Raw genomic sequence first — 17,190 nt, 5'->3', positions numbered from 1 at the left:
GAGGGATGGGGGTGGGGGGAAGATGGGAGGGGGGAAGTAGTGGGGAGGGAGTTGGGGGAAAAGATATGTGGGGGGAAGATAGGGGCGGGGGTAGATGAGGGTAGGAGGGAAGATGGGAGGGGACAGGGGGAAAGATGGGGAAGAGGTGAAGGCAAAGATGGGGGATGGAAAGTGGGGAGATGGGGGATGGAAAATGGGGAGGAGGGGGTGGGCAAGGCAAAGATGGGGGTAGGAGAAATATGGGGGTAAGGGAAAGGTGGGGAGGAGGGAAAAGATGGGAGGAGGGGCGAAAGATAGAGGGTGAGGGGAAGGATAGGGGGTGGGCAGAAAGATAGCAGTGGGGGGGAGATAGCGGATTAGGGGGAAGATAGGGGTGGGGGAGAGAGATAGGGGTGGGGGGAATGGTGGAGTGGGAACTTGAGGATGGGGGGAAGATGGGGGTGGGGGCGATAGGGGAGAAAAATGGTGGGGAGGGGGTTGGGGGAGAAAGATTGGGGTAGGGGCAAGATGGAGGGGGTGAGCGGAAGACGGGGGAGAGGGTGGGTAGAAGATGGGGGGGAGGGGGTGGGGGGGAAAGATGGGGAGGGGTTAGGGGGAAATATGGGGTTTGGGGGAGGGGGTGGGAGGGAAAGTCGGGTGTGGGGGAAGACGGGGAGGGGGTTTGGAGGAAATATAAGGGGTGGGGACGAGATAGGGGTGGGGGAAAAATAGGGGTGAGGGGAGGTTAGGGGGTTACGGAGAAGATAGGGGTGCGGGGAGAGATAGGGGTGGCAGGAACGGTGGGGTGGGAAGATGGCAGTGGTGTGGTGCGATGGGGGAGAAAAATGGTGTGGAGGGGGTGGGGGAAGATGGGAGGAGGGGGTGCAGGGAAGATTGGAGGAGGGGGTGCGGGGAAGATGGAGGAGTGGATGTGGGGAAGATGGAGGAGGGGGTGCGGGGAAGATGGGAGGAGGGGGTGCGGGGAAGATGGAGGAGGGGGTGCGGGGAAGATGGGAGGAGGGGGTGCGGGGAAGATGGAGGAGAGGGTGCGGGGAAGATGGAGGAGGGGGTGCAGGGAAGATGGAGGAGGGGGTGCAGGGAAGATGGAGGAGGGGGTGCGGGGAAGATGGGAGGAGGGGGTGCGGGGAAGATGGAGGAGGGGGTGCGGGGAAGATGGAGGAGGGGGTGCAGGGAAGATGGAGGAGGGGGTGCGGGGAAGATGGGAGGAGGGGGTGCGGGGAAGATGGAGGAGGGGGTGCGGGGAAGATGGAGGAGGGGGTGTGGGGAAGATGGAGGAGGGGGTGCGGGGAAGATGGGAGGAGGGGGTGCGGGGAAGATGGAGGAGGGGGTGCGGGGAAGATGGGAGGAGGGGGTGCGGGGAAGATGGAGGAGGGGGTGCGGGGGAAGATGGAGGAGGGGGTGAGGGGAAGATGGAGGAGTGGGTGCGGGGAAGATGGGAGGAGGGCGTGCGGGGAAGATGGAGGAGGGGGTGCGGGGAAGATGGGAGGAGGGGGTGCAGGGAAGATTGGAGGAGGGGGTGCAGCGAAGATGGGAGGAGTGGGTGTGGGGAAGATGGAGGAGGGGTTGCGGGGAAGATTGGAGGAGGGGGTGCGGGGAAGATGGGAGGAGGGGGTGCGGGGAAGATGGGAGGAGGGGGTGCGGGGAAGATGGAGGAGGGGGTGCGGGGAAGATGGGGGGAGGGGTGTGGGGGGAAGATGGTGGGCATGGGGTTGGAGAAAGGTAGGGTTGGGAGAAAGATGGGGGAAGGGATGGGGTAAAATGGGGGGAGTGGGTGGGGGAGGAAGATGTGGAGAGGGGTGAGGGGGTCAGATGGGGCAATGGTTGAGGAGAGAAAGATGGGGAAGGGGGAAAGATGGGGAAGGGGGAAAGATGGGGAAGGGGGGAAAGCTGGGGAAGGGGGAAAGATGGGGAAGGGGGGAAAGCTGGTGTGGAGACTGGTTGCAGGGGAAAGAGAAGGGGGGGTGAAAAACAGGGGGAGGGGTTGGGGAAAGATAGCGGGTTGGGGAGCAATGAGGTGAGCTGGAGCATATCTCCCCCCCTTCCCCCCCAGGTGTATCACCCCGCTTCACCCCGAGTTTATCTGCCCTCTTTGCCACCAAGTGTAGCTCCATCTTCCTGCTGAGGGTATCTCACCCTTCCTCCTGAGTGAACCTTCCCCTTTCCATCTTCCCCCGAGTGTGTCTCCCCCCCCCTTCCCCTGGGTGCATCTCCCGCTTCCCCTGAGTTTATCACCCCATTCCCCACGAGTGTATCTCACCCCTTCCCCCAACTGTTTCTCCCTTCCCTCGAGTGTAACACCCCACCGAGTGTATCTCCCTCCTTCCCTCCAGGTGTATCGCCCCCTTCTCTCCGAGTGTATCTGCTGTCTTCCCCACAGAATGTTTCCCCCACCTCCCCCCGAATGTATCTGCCCCCTTCACACAGAGTGTATCTCCCCTCTTTCTCACCAAGTGTATCTTCACCCTCCCCCCAAATATATCTGCCCCCTTCGCCCCAAGTGTATCTCCCCTTTTTCCCCCGAGTATATCACCCCCTGGCCCCCCGAGCATATTGACCCCTCATCCCCCCGAGTGAATCTCCCCCTTCCCCTCGAGTGAATCTCCCCCTTCCCCCCGAGTGAATCATCTCATTCCCCCCGAGTGAATTATCTCATTCCCCTCGAGTGAATCTCCCCTTCCCCTCGAGTGAATCTCCCCTTCCCCTCGAGTGAATCTCCCCCTTCCCCTCGAGTGAATCTCCCCCTTCCCCTCGAGTGAATCCCCCCTTCCCCCCGAGTGAATCTCCCCCTTCCCCTCGAGTGAATCTCCCCCTTCCCCTCGAGTAAATCATCTCATTCCCCTCGAGTGAATCTCCCCCTTCCCCTCGAGTGAATCTCCCCCTCCCTCGAGTGAATCTCCCCCTTCCCCTCGAGTGAATCATTTCATTCCCCTCGAGTGAATCTCCCCCTTCACCTCAAGTGAATCTCCCCCTTCCCCTCGAGTGAATCATCTCATTCCCCTCGAGTGAATCATCTCATTCCCCTCGAGTGAATCATCTCATTCCCCTCGAGTGAATCATCTCATTCCCCTCGAGTGAATCTCCCCCTTCCCCTCGAGTGAATCTCCCCCTTCCCCCCGAGTGTATCTCCCCCTTCCCCCCGAGTGTATCTCCCCCTTCCCCCCCGAGTGTATCTCCCCCTTCCCCCCGAGTGTATCTCCCCTCTTCCAAAATGATATAGATGGGTTGGTGGAGTGGGCGGTAAAGTGGCAGATGGATTTTAACATAGAAAAGTATGATGTCAAACATTTAGGGAGGTCAAACAGTTACAGGGATTACACAATAAATGGGAATATACTAAGAGGGGTAGATGAAGTGAGAGATCTTGGCGTACAAGTACACAGGTCCCCGGAGGCAGCAGTTCAAGTAGACAAGGTTGTAAAGAAGGCATTTGGAATGCTCTCCTTCATTGGCAGAGGTATAGAATATAAAAGTAAGGATATAATGTTGGAATTGTATAAAACACTGGTGAGGCCACAACTGGAGTATTGTGTGCAGTTCTGGTCACATTACAGGAAGGACGTAATAGCTCTGGAGAGAGGACAGAGGAGGTTTACAAGAATGTCGTCAGGGTTAGAGAAGTGTAGCTACGAGGAGAGATTGGATAGGTTGGGGTTATTTTCCTTGGAACAAAGAAGGCTGAGAGGTGACTTGATTGAGGTGTACAAAATTATGAGGGGAATAGATAGAGTGGACAGGATAAAATTGTTTCCCTTGGTGGAGAATTCTAGAATCAGGGGACATAGATTCAAGATAAGTGGCAGAAGGTGTAGGGAGGACATGAGGAAGAACTTTTTTATGCAGAGGGTAGTGGGTGTCTGGAATTCGCTGCCCAAGTTGGTGGTAGAGGCAGAAACTCTAAACTCTTTTAAAAAATACCTGGATCTGCACCTAAAGTGCTGTAAGCTGCAGGGCTATGGGCCGGGTGCAGGAAGGTGGGATTAGAAAGGGCACCTGGAAGTCCTCGGGCTGGCATGGACAAGATGGGCTGAATGGCCTCCTGTGCTGTAACTTTTCTATTGAGTGCATCTCACCCCTTCCCCCCCGAGTGTATCTCACCCCTTCCCCCCCCAAGTGTATCTCACCCCTTCCCCCAACTGTTTCCCCTCTTCAACCAAGTGTAACACCCCACTGAGTGTATCTCCCTCCAGGCATATCTCCCCCTTCCCTCCGAGTGTATCTGTTGTCTTCCCCCACCAAATGTTTCCCCCACCTCCCCCAAGTGTATCTGCTCCCTTCACACAGAGTGTATCTGCCCTCTTTCCCACCGGGTATATCTCCCCCCCTTCCTACCGAGTGTATCTCCCCCCTTCCCCCGAGTAAACCACCCCCTGGCCCCTCGAGCGTATCGCCCCCCCCCCTCCCCCCTGAGTGTATCTGCCCCTTTTCCCCCGAATTCATCTGCCCTGTTTCCCCCCAAGTGTAACTCCCCCTTCCCCCTGAGCGAATCTCCCCCTTCCCACCTTCCCCTCAGCAAATCACCCCCTCCACCCAGTGTATCTCCCCCTTCCCACCTTCCCCCCGAGTGAATCTCCCACCTTCCCCTGAGTGAATCACCCCCTCCACCGAGTGTATCTCCCCCTTCCCCCGATTGTATCCCCCCCTTTTACAAGAGTGTATCTCCCCGCTTCCCTGGAGCATATCTCCCTCCTTCCCCCCGAATGTAGATTCCCTCGTGTGTATCTCTCCCCACACCACCTTCCCACCCCCAAGGGTAGTTCCTCCCACCCTCTACCCTGATGCGGGGGGGAAGGGGAAAGATAGGGGCTCGGGGGGCAAGAAGGAGGAAGAGTGAAGATCGGGGGAGGAAGATAAGATGGGGTTAGGTGGGAAAGATGGAAAGATGGGGGGCTGTGGGGAACGATGGGTTGGTGGGGGGGAAATGGGCAGGGGGCAAGATGGGGGAGGGTTTGGGGCAAAGTTGAGGGGAAGGGGTGGGATAGGAAGGAAAGGGGAGGGTGTTGGGAGGAAGATGGGGTTAGGTGGGTGGGGAAAAATGGGGAGGGGGTGATTGGAAAAAGATGGGTGGGTGGGGGGGAAAGATGGGAGTAGGAGGTGAGGAAAAGATGGGGATTTGGGGGAAAAGATGGGGAAGGCATGTGGGGGGAAAGATGAGGGAAGGATTGGGGGGCAAGATGGGGGAGAGAGTCGGGGGGAAGATGTGGGAGGTGGTGGGGGGAAGATGTGGGAGGTAGTGGGGGGAAGATGTGGGAGGTAGTAGGGGAAGGATGGGCGAAGGGAAGAAGATGGGGAGGGGGAAAGATGGGTGGGTGTGGGAATAGATGGGGGAGGGGTGGGGGGAAGAATGGGGGAGAGGAGGGAGGGGAAAGTTGGGCGAAAGATTGGGGGGGTTGGGTGGGAGAAAGATGAGGGGAGGGATGGGGCAAGATTGGGGGAGGGGGAACATGGGGGTGGGGGAGATGATGGGGGGTGGAAGATGGGGGGAGGGCAGAAGATGGGAGGGGAAAAGGTGGGGGGAGGTGTGGAAGATGGGGGGAGGGGGGAAGATGGGTGGTGTGGAAGATGGCGGGAGGGGGGAAGATGGGAGGGGAAAAGGTGGGGGGCGGTGTGGAAGATGGGGGGGAGGGGGAAGATGGGTGGTGCTGAAAGATGGGGGTACTGGGGTGTAATATGGGGGGAGGGGGAAGAGGGAAGATGGAGGGTTGGTGTGCGGGGAAAGATGCATGGTGGAGGGAGAGGGAAGATGGGATGAGGCAGGGGGATGGGGAAGGGGGGAAGATGTGAGGCAGGGGACAAGATGGAGGGTGTGTGGAAAATGAGGGTGGGGTGAAGATGGAGGTGGGCAGGAAGATGGGGAAGGGAGATGGGGATGAGGTGGGGGTGATGAGGGGGAGAGGGTGGGGGAAGATGGGGGTAGGGGGAAAGATGGGGAGGGTGGAGGGAAGATTGGGGGAGGGTGTGGGTGGGAAAATGGGGGAGGTGAGGAAGATGGGGGGAGGAGGAAAGATGGGCGCAGTGGGGAAAGGGGGGAGGGGGAAGTTGGGAAGGGGGAAGATGGAGGGGGGGAAGATGGAGGAATCTGAGTCTATCTCCCGCCTTCCCCGAGTGTATCTCCCCCACTTTCCCCTGGGTGTCTCTACCCGCTTTCCCCTCCCCCGAGTGTATCACCTCCTTCCCCCCTGAGTGTAGATTCCCCCGTCCCTCTGACCACATCCACCCCTTTCCCTCCGAGTGTATCCCACACCCATTCCACCTTGCCCCCCCCCTCCCTCCTGATGGTATCTCCCCCTTTCCCTCTCCCCCGATGGGGGCAGGGGGAAAGATGGGGGAGGGGGAACATTGGGGGCAGAGAAGATGGGGTTAGGTGGGGAAGATGGGGGAGGCAGGGAAGTTGAGGGCAGGAGGTCGATGGGGTAGATGGGTGTGGGGAAAGATGGGGGAGGGGGTGGGGAAGAAAGATGGGGGAAGGGTGGGGAGAAGGATGAGGGGATGAGGTTGGGGAAAGATGGGGGTTTGGGGGAAAGATTGGGGGGTCAGGCAGAGATGGGGGAGTGGTTGGGGGAAGATTGGGGGGGGTGGGGGGGAAAGATGGGGGTGGGGGGGGAATGATGGGAGAGTTGGGGAGAAGATGGAGGAAGGAGAAAGGGGGGTAAGATGGGGGGATGGGGTGGGGGCAAAGATGGGGGGATGGGGTGGGGGCAAAGATGGAGGGATGGAATAATGGGGTGGGGGGAAGATGGGATGAGGTGGGGGAAAGATTAGGGAATGGGAACCATGGGGGGAGGTGGCATGGGAGAAAGATCTGTGGTTGGGAGTGGGGTAAAGATGGGTGAAGATGGGGGGGGGAAAGATTGGGGGATGGGGCGGGTGGAAAGATGGGGGGATGGAATAATGGGAGGAGGGGCTGTGGGTGAAAGGTGAGTGGTGGGGGAAGATGGGGAAGGGGTGGAAGATGGGGTGAGGGGGAAGACTGGGGAAGGGAAAGGTGGGTAAGAAGGGGGGATGGGGTGGGGGAAAGATGGGTGGTGGGGGGAAGATGGGGGATGGGAAAGATGGGGGGAGGGGGTGTGGGGGAAAGATGGGTGGTGGGGGTGGGGGAAGATGGTGTGAGGCAGGGAAGATGTGGGGTGGGGTGAAGGTGGGGGTGTCATGAAGCGATTAATGTATATAATGTTATTGGAAATTATTTTAAATTGGACTTGTAGTAGTGTCTGTGTTAGTGGTTGTGTGTGTGTGTTAACTGGGTTGTAGCCAGTTAGTCTGCGTGCGTTGATGTATAGTACTTCTGAGATGTTAAACAGTAAGGTAAAGGGTGCATTTGAATTTTGTTGGATAAATGATTGAAAGACTGGGCTGAAATCTTGCACCTAGCTAGGAGGCACCAAGCAATATGTTTATATTTCTAAAAAAATTGGTGCTATGAAAGGAATTTTATTGTTAGAAGAGGTGGAGTTCTAAGGGCCTGGTGATACAATGAGAATTTGCATTCAAAGGGAAGGCAATGTATGTACAGAAAAGAGCCATGGAAGATCTAAACAGCCTGTAAGCCAACAACTGTCTGCGAAGGAACCTCATTGTGAATTTGTAAGATAAAATGTGCTTTGCCTGGCGTCTGTTTAAGTTTATAGGTTATTATTGCCTTGGGGAATATTTACCTGGGAGTGATTAATTTGGGAATTTGTTTAAAAGTGATTATGGTAATAATTTGTAGACATGTGTATGTGTTTAAAATTTGTTGTCAAATTAATAAATGTTTAATTTAATTTATATAAAAAACCTCTGGAGGCTTGGTGGTTTCATTGCTGAATTCAGAGTTGCATCTCAAACATACCAGTTGAAAATATAGGTTATGACAGTTGTTTAAAGTTTCCCTCTGGATTTTAAATAACTCCGCCTTTACCAACTGCTGAGTCATAACAATTGGAGCCTCTTGCCAGGATAATATTTGTAATTCCTTGACTGGTTTGGAATTGGTGAATCTTAAGGTTATGAGTACGAGAAGCACTTTGAATTCAGGAGTTGGTGAGGTTTTATTTATATAAGTGGTGAGAATGCAAGATGGCTTTGGCAATTACTAAGACTTGTCTGGGATTAGAAGGTATAACTCTGATTGGGTTGGAAAAAATAACCAAGAGTAAGTTAACAGAGTTTGCAGATAAGTTAAAATTGGGGTTACCTGCGGGGGCTAGGAAATCAGATATAATTAAAAGTATAACACAACATCTACAGTTGGAAGTGAAACCTGACACTAGTGAGTCACAGCTGAGACTTCAGTTTGAAATGAAGAAGCTTGAATCTGAAGAAGCAAAGGAACTGAAAAAAATTTGAATTAGAAGCAAAGGAAAGAGAAATGGCTTTTAAAAGGGAGAAAGCAGAAAGGCAGGAGAAAGAAAGGAAGCTGGAACTGGAATTTCAGGGAAGAGAGAGAAAGAATACATGCTTAAAAGGCTGGAAGTTAAAAAAGAGATCTCAGATTTTGAGGAGAGTCCTGATGATGAAAAACCTTTAACCTAAAACCCAGTGGGAGATGTTTAGATTTGTACAAGCCCTTCCAAAGTTTGAGGAAAAAGATATTGAAGTGTTCTTTATTTCATTTGGAAAGATAGCTGAACAGATGAAATTGCCATATGAGTACTGGACGTTATCATTACAGTCTAAGTTGCTGGGTAGAGCGCATGAGGTATATGCTTCGCTGTCTGAAGAGGTATTGGTGAATTATGATGTGGTGAAAAAGGCTACTTTGAGTGCATATGAGTTGGTTCCTGAAGCAAACAGGCAGAAATTTAGGAATATGAGAAAACAGTCTGGGAAAACTTATATTGAGTTTGAGAGAGTAAAAGAAAGTAATTTTAACCGGTGGATACAGGCGTTAAAAATAGAAACAACCTATGCAGTTCTTAGGGAAGTAATTTTTTTGGAGGAATTTAAAAACTCGATCCCTTCGGTAGTGAGAACTTATGTGGAGGAACAGAGGGTTCAAACTGTAAAACAAGCAGCAGAGAGAGCTGATGATTATGAGTTAGTTCATTGAGCTAAACCTTTATTTGTCACCATTTCAAATCAGAAAAAGATAGAAAGTGGGAAAGTGAAAGGAAGGCAGGTAGTCAGGGGAGAGGAGGAGTGGCTGGGAATTCCCAGGAAGATTTTTTCTCAGAATAAAAAGGAAGGTGCTGAGGGTAGGAGTGACATTTGAAAATTGAGGTGTTTTCATTGTAATAAAGTGGGGCACATGAAATCAGTTTGTTGGAAATTGCAAGAAAAATCTGTTGGAATTATTGGGATACAGAAAAGTTCTGGAAGTAAAAGTGGTGTGGGTTCTGAGGTTCAGGCACAGGAAAAAACAGTGGTTTGTGTACGGGTAAAACAGGGAGAATCAGTGATAGGTAAAGAAGTGGGAATATGTTCACAATTTACCCAAGAGAATTCTGAGGAGCAGGTTGCAGAAATGTTTAAAGACTTTGTGTGTGAAGGGTGGAGTAGGTAAAGATGTTAAATTTTAAGAGACACAGGGGCTAGTCAATCTTTAATGTTGTGTGATAGTGATATTTGTTGTTCAGAGGGAGTATTGCAGGAGCAGGTGATAATAAGTGGGGTTCATGGAGATGCTTAATCTATTCCGTTGTGGAAGGTAAATTTAAAGAGTCAATGGAGGACAGGTGAAGTTATTGTTGGAGTGGTGGAAAAATTGCCCATTGCAGGGGTTCAATTTATGCAGCGTAATAATATAGCTGGATCACACATATGGGTGATGCCTAGGGTAGGTCAGCAGCCTGTAGAAGTGTTTTCAACCAAAGTGCTACAGAAGGAACATCCTGGATTGTTTCCTGAATGTGTTACAACAAAATCAAAAACTCATCGGGAAGAAGAAGATAAACAAAGAGCGCAGGCAGTTCAAAGGCAAGAAGGAAGTGTCAAAATCCAATTAGCTGGTGTTAGGGGGAAGAAAGGAAGTGAGAATTTCTGGTAAGGGATAATTCATTAGAAGGCAATGAATTACTTAAATTAGAATCTACAGGCAGGCCAGCGCAAACCAGTAAATCAACAGTTAAACCAGATGAATGTTGTGCACCCGCAGGGCTTGCAATCACCAGCAAGGTCCTGGGACCTAGACTGGACATGAAGGAATTAAAAATAAGATAGATTGGGTGTCCTGGGAGTCAGACTGGAGACTTAGGTTGGAAAACAACTAAAATTAAGTGTGCTCTTCATCAGATAGGGGAAGGACAGATGGTCCCAGCTTAGAAAGGAGGGAAGGTCTCTGCCTAGGTGAAGAGTTGGATGTACCTGATGCCAGAGGTGTACATGGTCAGTAAAGTATAAATATGCTGAACACTTGTAATTTAGCAGAGTGCGATCTCAAGCTGCCTTGAGATGGTTCTCTCCTTGCAATTGCTGGAATAAACGATCGTGACCTGTACCTGAGCCTCCTGTGGTCCGTTTGTCAAAGATACCACAACACTGGCATTATGTTTGATAACATTGTTCAGGAGGGAAGACTATAGGACAATTCAGCTGAAGCGTTTAACTCAAGGAGGTTAGTGGAGTTACAGAAAAATTAGTCTACCAGCTTTCCTGAAGCGATACCTTTAAGAAATATTACAACTAAGAAGATTGTGGAGGAGTTAATTAAATTTTTTACAAGATATGGTTTACTTAAGGAAATACAATCATATCAGGGGTCAAATTTCATGTCATAGCTGTTTAAGGAAGTAATGAACAGTTTGGGGATAAAACAGTTTAAGCCAACAGCTTAACATCCGGAGTCACAAGGAGCTTTGGAAAGATGGCATCAAACTTTAAAAACTATGATGAGAGCAAACTGTCAGGATTACCCACAGGATTGGGATACAGGAATTCCATTCTTGTTATTTGCTATTAGAGACGCTCTGAATGCATCGACTGGTTTTATCCCGTTTGAACTAGTTTATGGTCATGAGGTAAGGGGACCACTGAAATTAATTCATGAGAAATTACTGGGTCAAAATTCAAAAACTATTCTCTTGGATTACATATCAAATTTCAGGGAAAGATTGAACAGAGTGTGTGATTTGGCTAGGGAGCATTTAAAGATATCACAGCAAGTGATGAAAATGAAGGTAGATTAGAAAGTTAAAGCTCACAGTTTCGTTTCTGGAGAGAAAGTATTAGTTTTGTTACCAGTACTAGGGGATTCATTAAATGCAAGATTTACTGGGCCTTACAGGATTGAAAAGAAATTGAGTGAAGTAAATTATTTAATAAATACTCCAGGCAGAAGAAAGAAGCAGAGGGTATGTCATGTAAATATGCTTAAAAAGTGCTTTGACAGGGAAGAGGAACAAAAAGAGGTGTTAGCGATGGTGGATGATGAGAAAGAGGTAGAAGTGCAGGATTCTGAAACTGATTTTCCTCCAATCAAATTGGATAATGAGGGAGTGCTTGAAAATTCAAATGAAATATTGAGTTACCTTTCAAACAAGTGTCAAAGTGACTTGGAAAAGCTGTTGCAGTCACACAAACCTATTTGCAGGAATAAATTGGGAAAGGCACATTTAGCTATACATCGCATCTGTTCTGATGATGCCACTTTCAAAAACAGTTCCTCTAACATGTCCTCCTTCTTCCTTAACTGAGGTTTTCCACCCTCAGTGGTTGACAGGGCCCTCAACCGTATCCGGCCCATCTCCCGCGCATCCGCCCTCACACCTTCCTCTCCCTCCCAGAACAATGATAGGGTCCCCCTTGTCCTCACTTATCACCCCAGCAGCCTCCGCATTCAAAGGATCATCCTCCACCATTTCCGCCAACTCCAGCATGATGCCACCACCAAACACATCTTCCCTTCACCCCCCCTGTCGGCATTCTGTAGGGACCATTCCCTCTGGGATACCCTGGTCCACTCCTCCATCATCCCCTACACCTCAAGCCCCCTCCCACGGCACCTTCCCATGCAACCGCAGAAGGTGCAACATCTGCCCCTTTACTTCCCCTCTCCTCACCGTCCAAGGGCCCAAACAGTCCTTTCAAGTGAAGCAGCATTTCACTTGCACTTCCCTCAACTTAGTCTACTGCATTCGTTGCTCCCAATGTGGTTTCCTCTACATTGGAGAGACCAAACGCAGACTGGGTGACCACTTTGCAGAACACCTTCGGTCTGTCCGCAAGCATTACCCAGACCTCCCTGTCTCTTGCCATTTCAACACTCCACCCTGCTCTCATGCCCACATGTCCGTCCTTGGCTTGCTTCATTGCTCCAGTGAAGCTCAACGCAAACTGGAGGAACAGCACCTCATCTTCCGACTAGGCACTTTACAGCCTTCCAGACTGAATAATGAGTTCAACAATTTTAGATCATGAACTCTCTCCTCCATCCCCACCCCCTTTCTGATCCCCCCCTTTTTTCCAATAATTTATATATATTTTTCTTTTCCCACCTATTTCCATTATTTTTAAATGTATTTCCATCCATTGTTTTATCTCTACCTTTTAGCCTATTTCGATTCCTTCACCCCATCCCCACTAGGGCTATCTGTACCTTGCTCGTCCTGCTTTCTACCATTAATTAGCACATTCCTTAGATAATATCACCACCTTCAACACCTCTTTGTCCTTTTGTCTATGACATCTTTTGGTTATCTCCACCTATCACTGGCCCTCTATCCAGCTCACTTGTCCCACCCCGTTCCCCCCCACCTTTAAACCAGCTTATATTTCACCTCTCTTCTATTTTTCCTTAGTTCTGTTGAAGAGTCACACGGACTCGAAACGTTAACTGTGTTCCTCTCCGCAGATACTGCCAGACCTGCTGAGTTTTTCCAAGTATTTTTATTTTTATTTTAGCTATACATGATGTCTCTCTACAGGTTTCATCTTCAATAAGGCAACAACCTTATAGATTAAATCTGGCAAAGTTATCACAAGTACAAATAGAAATTGATTTCATGCTTCAAAATGATCTCATTGAGTCTAGTTGCAGTAACTGGAGTTTGCCTGTTGTGCTGGTACCGAAACCGGATGGAACACAAAGACTGTGTGTGGACTATCGAAAGGTGAATGTGGTGACAAAAGCGGATTCATATCCCATACCACGGTTGGAGGATTGCATTGAGAAAATGGGACAATCAAAATTTATCACAATGATTGACTTGCTGAAAGGATATTGGCAGGTACCTTTGTCGGAGAGAGCAAAGGAGATATCAGCTTCTGTAACACCAAGTGGACTATATCAGTTTAAAGTGATGCCATTTGGTATGAAGAATGCACCTGCGACATTTCAAAGACTGACAAACAAAGTAATTGCAGGTCTGAGCAATTGTGCTGTTTATATTGATGACATAATAGTTTCCAGTCCTACGTGGAAGGAGCATTTACAGCATCCGGAAGGATTATTTTCTCGATTACAAGAAGCTAATTTGCTGATGATTTGGCTAAAAGCTCCGAGGCCCTCTCGCTCCGAGGCCCTCTCGCTCCGAGGGCCGCTTGCTCAGACAATCGCTCACTCCAAGGTTGCTTGCCCTCTTACTCTGAGGACCACTTGCCCTCTCTCTCCGAGGCCCACTCGCCCTCTCTCTCCGAGGCCCACTCGCCCTCTCTCCCCCCCGAGGCCCACTCGCCCTCTCTCCCCCCGAGGACCACTCGCCCTCTCTCCCCCCGAGGACCACTCGCCCTCTCTCCCCCCGAGGACCACTCGCCCTCTCTCCCCCCTGAGGACCACTCGCCCTCTCTCCCCCCGAGGACCACTCGCCCTCTCTCTCCCCGAGGACCACTCGCCCTTTCTCCCCCCGAGGACCACTCGCCCTCTCTCTCCCCGAGGACCTCTCGCCCTCTCTCTCCCCGAGGACCACTCACCCTCTCTCTCCCCGAGGACCATTCGCCCTCTCTCTCCCCGAGGACCACTCGCCCTCTCTCTCCCCGAGGACCACTCGCCCTCTCTCTCCGAGGCCCATTCGCCCTCTCTCTCCCCAAGGCCCACTCGCCCTTCGCCCTCTCACTCCCAGGCCCACTTGCCCTCTCTCCCAGGCTCACTCACTAGGAGGACTCGCTGGTGAGCCTATCAGCAGGCAATGCTGGTAAAAACCAGCCTGTGACTGGACAAGGAGCTTTCTAGCATTTTTCAAATGTACATCAGTTGCTTGAGTTGAATGCTGTGAGCTGTACAGGGTTGGCTGCTCCTACACTCCACCCACACTACCAAGGAACCCCTTGGTATATCACATGGAACCCCGGAGCTCCACGTAACACAGTTTGGGAAACCCTGTCCGAGTCAAACTATGACATCTACTTGCTGTCCTATCTCATTCTGGCCTACATGACCTCTCCCTACCACCATCAGAGGTTCTGTTGCCCGTTTGCCTTCATTTCCTAGGGCCAGAGTCACTTCCAGATCTGCTATGAAACTCGCACTGTGTTTTCTACCTTTTCACATTTTCACTTCATTTTGCCACTCCATTCATCTTACCTCTTGTCCATCATTTCAAACATTTAGCCAATGTTTGAATTTGCTGGTGGCTTTCCCTGCTCTCTCTACAATGGTCACATTCCTCCTTTAACTGGGCCCTTCTGGTCTCCATATGACCCGGATACCAACTTCCGTAATTGCCCTCTGGAATAAAAAGCCCTTTCCTGTGCATTAGTATCACTTTGTCTATTGTTATCCAGCCCCTTATCTACTGCATTCTGCTCCTCATAACTGTCAAGCATATGAGTATGTGAGGTACAAGGTGTCTCATCACCTTCCACTGATTGCTCAGGTTCTGCAAGTTTACAATCAATCCTGATTAACCGAGATGAATGGACCCTAATAGTTTGACTGCCCAAGTTGGAGAATTACTGTCTTCCCATCACATCCTATACTTTACCTGGACCTTTCCACTCTTTCTGACCCTCTCTTTTATAATATTCTAAATCCCCAGATGAAAGCTTATCTCTGCCGTATGAAATGTCATAAGGCTTGTCGAACTTTCTCTGAGGCTTCTCCTTGACGAATGCTGCTCTCCTTGCAGTAGGACAAAGTGCACAGAAAAGGTGGAACTCATTGTAGTCCAGTGCAAGGCTGAGGAATGATCACACATCACAGAAGGGATTTTTGAACTTCTCCCATTGAGCAACCAATACTGATTATAGCCCCCAATCAGAGTCAGGTTGCCAATCTGCTCCTAGTTACTTCTTTCTCACCTGACCTTCTGTCTGGGGCTGGGTGAGAAAAGTGCAGTGTAGCTGCTCAAGAAATGTCTCAACTGAGTGCAGGAGAGTCAGAGGTAAGGAAGACATGCCCTTTTTATGGCACCAGCTGCTGTAAAGCAGGAAGGCTTAAAGATCCAGTCACTCTGAGGAGCCAGGGAGAAGCTAAGTGTGTAAGGTAAGTGGGTAGGATAAGGGCAGAGGGGGCTTGATTGCTTGTTGTGGGGGTCTGGTGGTCATTGGGGCTCAGGTGTTGGGGGGGCAGATTGTCATGGGGGCAGGTTGGATGGTCATGGGGGTGGGGGTCAGGAGGTCAGTGGGGGGGATGATTAGTAAGGGTAGTTGGGGAATGGAGTAGTTAGTCAGGTGTTCGGGAGGGGAGGGGAGGGGAGGGGAGGGGAGGGGAGGGGAGGGGAGGGGAGGGGAGGGGAGGGGAGGGGAGGGGAGGGGAGTGGATAGTCGGAAGGGCAGTCGGGGGTCAGGGTGGTGGCCGGGGATGTAGTTAGGGGGTCGGGGTGGTGGCCGGGGATGTAGTTAGGGGGTCGGGGTGGTGGCCGGGGATGTAGTTAGGGGGTCGGGGTGGTGGCCGGGGATGTAGTTAGGGGGTCAGGAGGATAGTCGGGGAGTGCAGACCAGGTTGGAAGAAACAAGTTTGATCCCCAAATGGACAATTTTCACAATCCAAGTTTCACTCATTTTCTTTAATGATTTCAGCTTATCATATGTATCCAGTTTAAAAAGAACTGAATTTACATTTTCAAACTGCCATGGTAGGGTTTGAACACATGTTCTCTGGATTATTAGTGATATACATAAACACTGCATTGCTTTGAGCTTACCTACAAATGAATGACTTATAAGACCTTAGGTTGTATATTGTCTGAAAGCGCTGGCTTGCATGTGTTTGCATTGGCCAGCAGAGGGCAACAGTAAACAGGTTATGGGAAGACTGACCACATCATCAGAGGGAGGAAGACTGGTATAGTCTATTGTTCATCTCATTTTCCCTGCCTGTTCACTCATTTCATTAATCAGCTGATGCATCAATTCCTCCTTGGGTGTACCTCACCCCATGTATCTCCAAACACCCCTCAATCTGGGTCCCTGGGTGAATCACTCCCCCAGGTTTATCTCCCTGACTCTCTGGGTGTATCCCCTCCTGTCCTCCACTGGATATATCTCCTCTCCCTCCAGATTTATCTTCCCATGCCCAGGTGTACCTCCTCCAACCTCCTCTTCTTGGGAGTATCTCCTCCACAATCCCATACCCCCTCAACCAGGTGTATCTCCCTGCCCCACCGCTCCCCCCCCACCCCCAGGGGGTGGTTGGGGAGAAAGGATTGAAAAGGGGGTAAAATAATGAATAAAAATGAAAATAAAAAGATACAAAATTTACGAATTTTGAAAAAAAGGATTAAAAAGGGGTGAAGATGGGGAGAGTTCATGGTCTGAAGAGTCTATAAGAGTAAATTGAGTCTATATTCTCTGGATAAAAGCTCTGAAGAGTCACACGGACCCGAAACGTTAACTGTTTCTCTCTCCGCAGACGCTCTCAGACCTGCTGAGTTTCTCCAGCATTTTCTGTTTTTAAATTCTCTGGAGTTTAGAAGAACAAGAGACGATCTCATTGAAACCTTCACATTTCTGAAGGGGTTTGATAGAGTGAAGACCGAGAGATTGTTCCCGCTGGTCACAGAGTCTAGAACACGGGGGCCCAGCCTCAGGATAAGGGGCTGAGATGAGGAGAAATTACTTCACCCAAAGGGTTGTGAATATTTGGAATTCTCTCCCCCAGAGGGTGGTGGATGCTCCAGGATTGAGCAGAATGAAGACTGGGACCCGCCCAGTGAGGGCGGAGCGCGGTGTACTGTGGGAGTGAGGCCCAGACCAGGGCGCGGTGTACTGTGGGAGTAAGGCCCCGCCCAGGGCGCGGTGTACTGTGGGAGTGAGGCCCCGCCCAGGGCGCGGTGCACAGCGGGAGTGAGGCCCCGCCCCGGGCGCGGTGTACTGTGGGAGTGAGGGCGGCAAGCGGTG

Source organism: Cetorhinus maximus, chromosome 26 (genome assembly GCF_964194155.1).
Source record: "Cetorhinus maximus chromosome 26, sCetMax3.hap1.1, whole genome shotgun sequence".
Taxonomy (NCBI): Eukaryota; Metazoa; Chordata; class Chondrichthyes; order Lamniformes; family Cetorhinidae; genus Cetorhinus; species Cetorhinus maximus.
The sequence above is the reverse complement of the archived record's forward strand: the minus strand, read 5'-3'. Positions refer to the sequence as shown.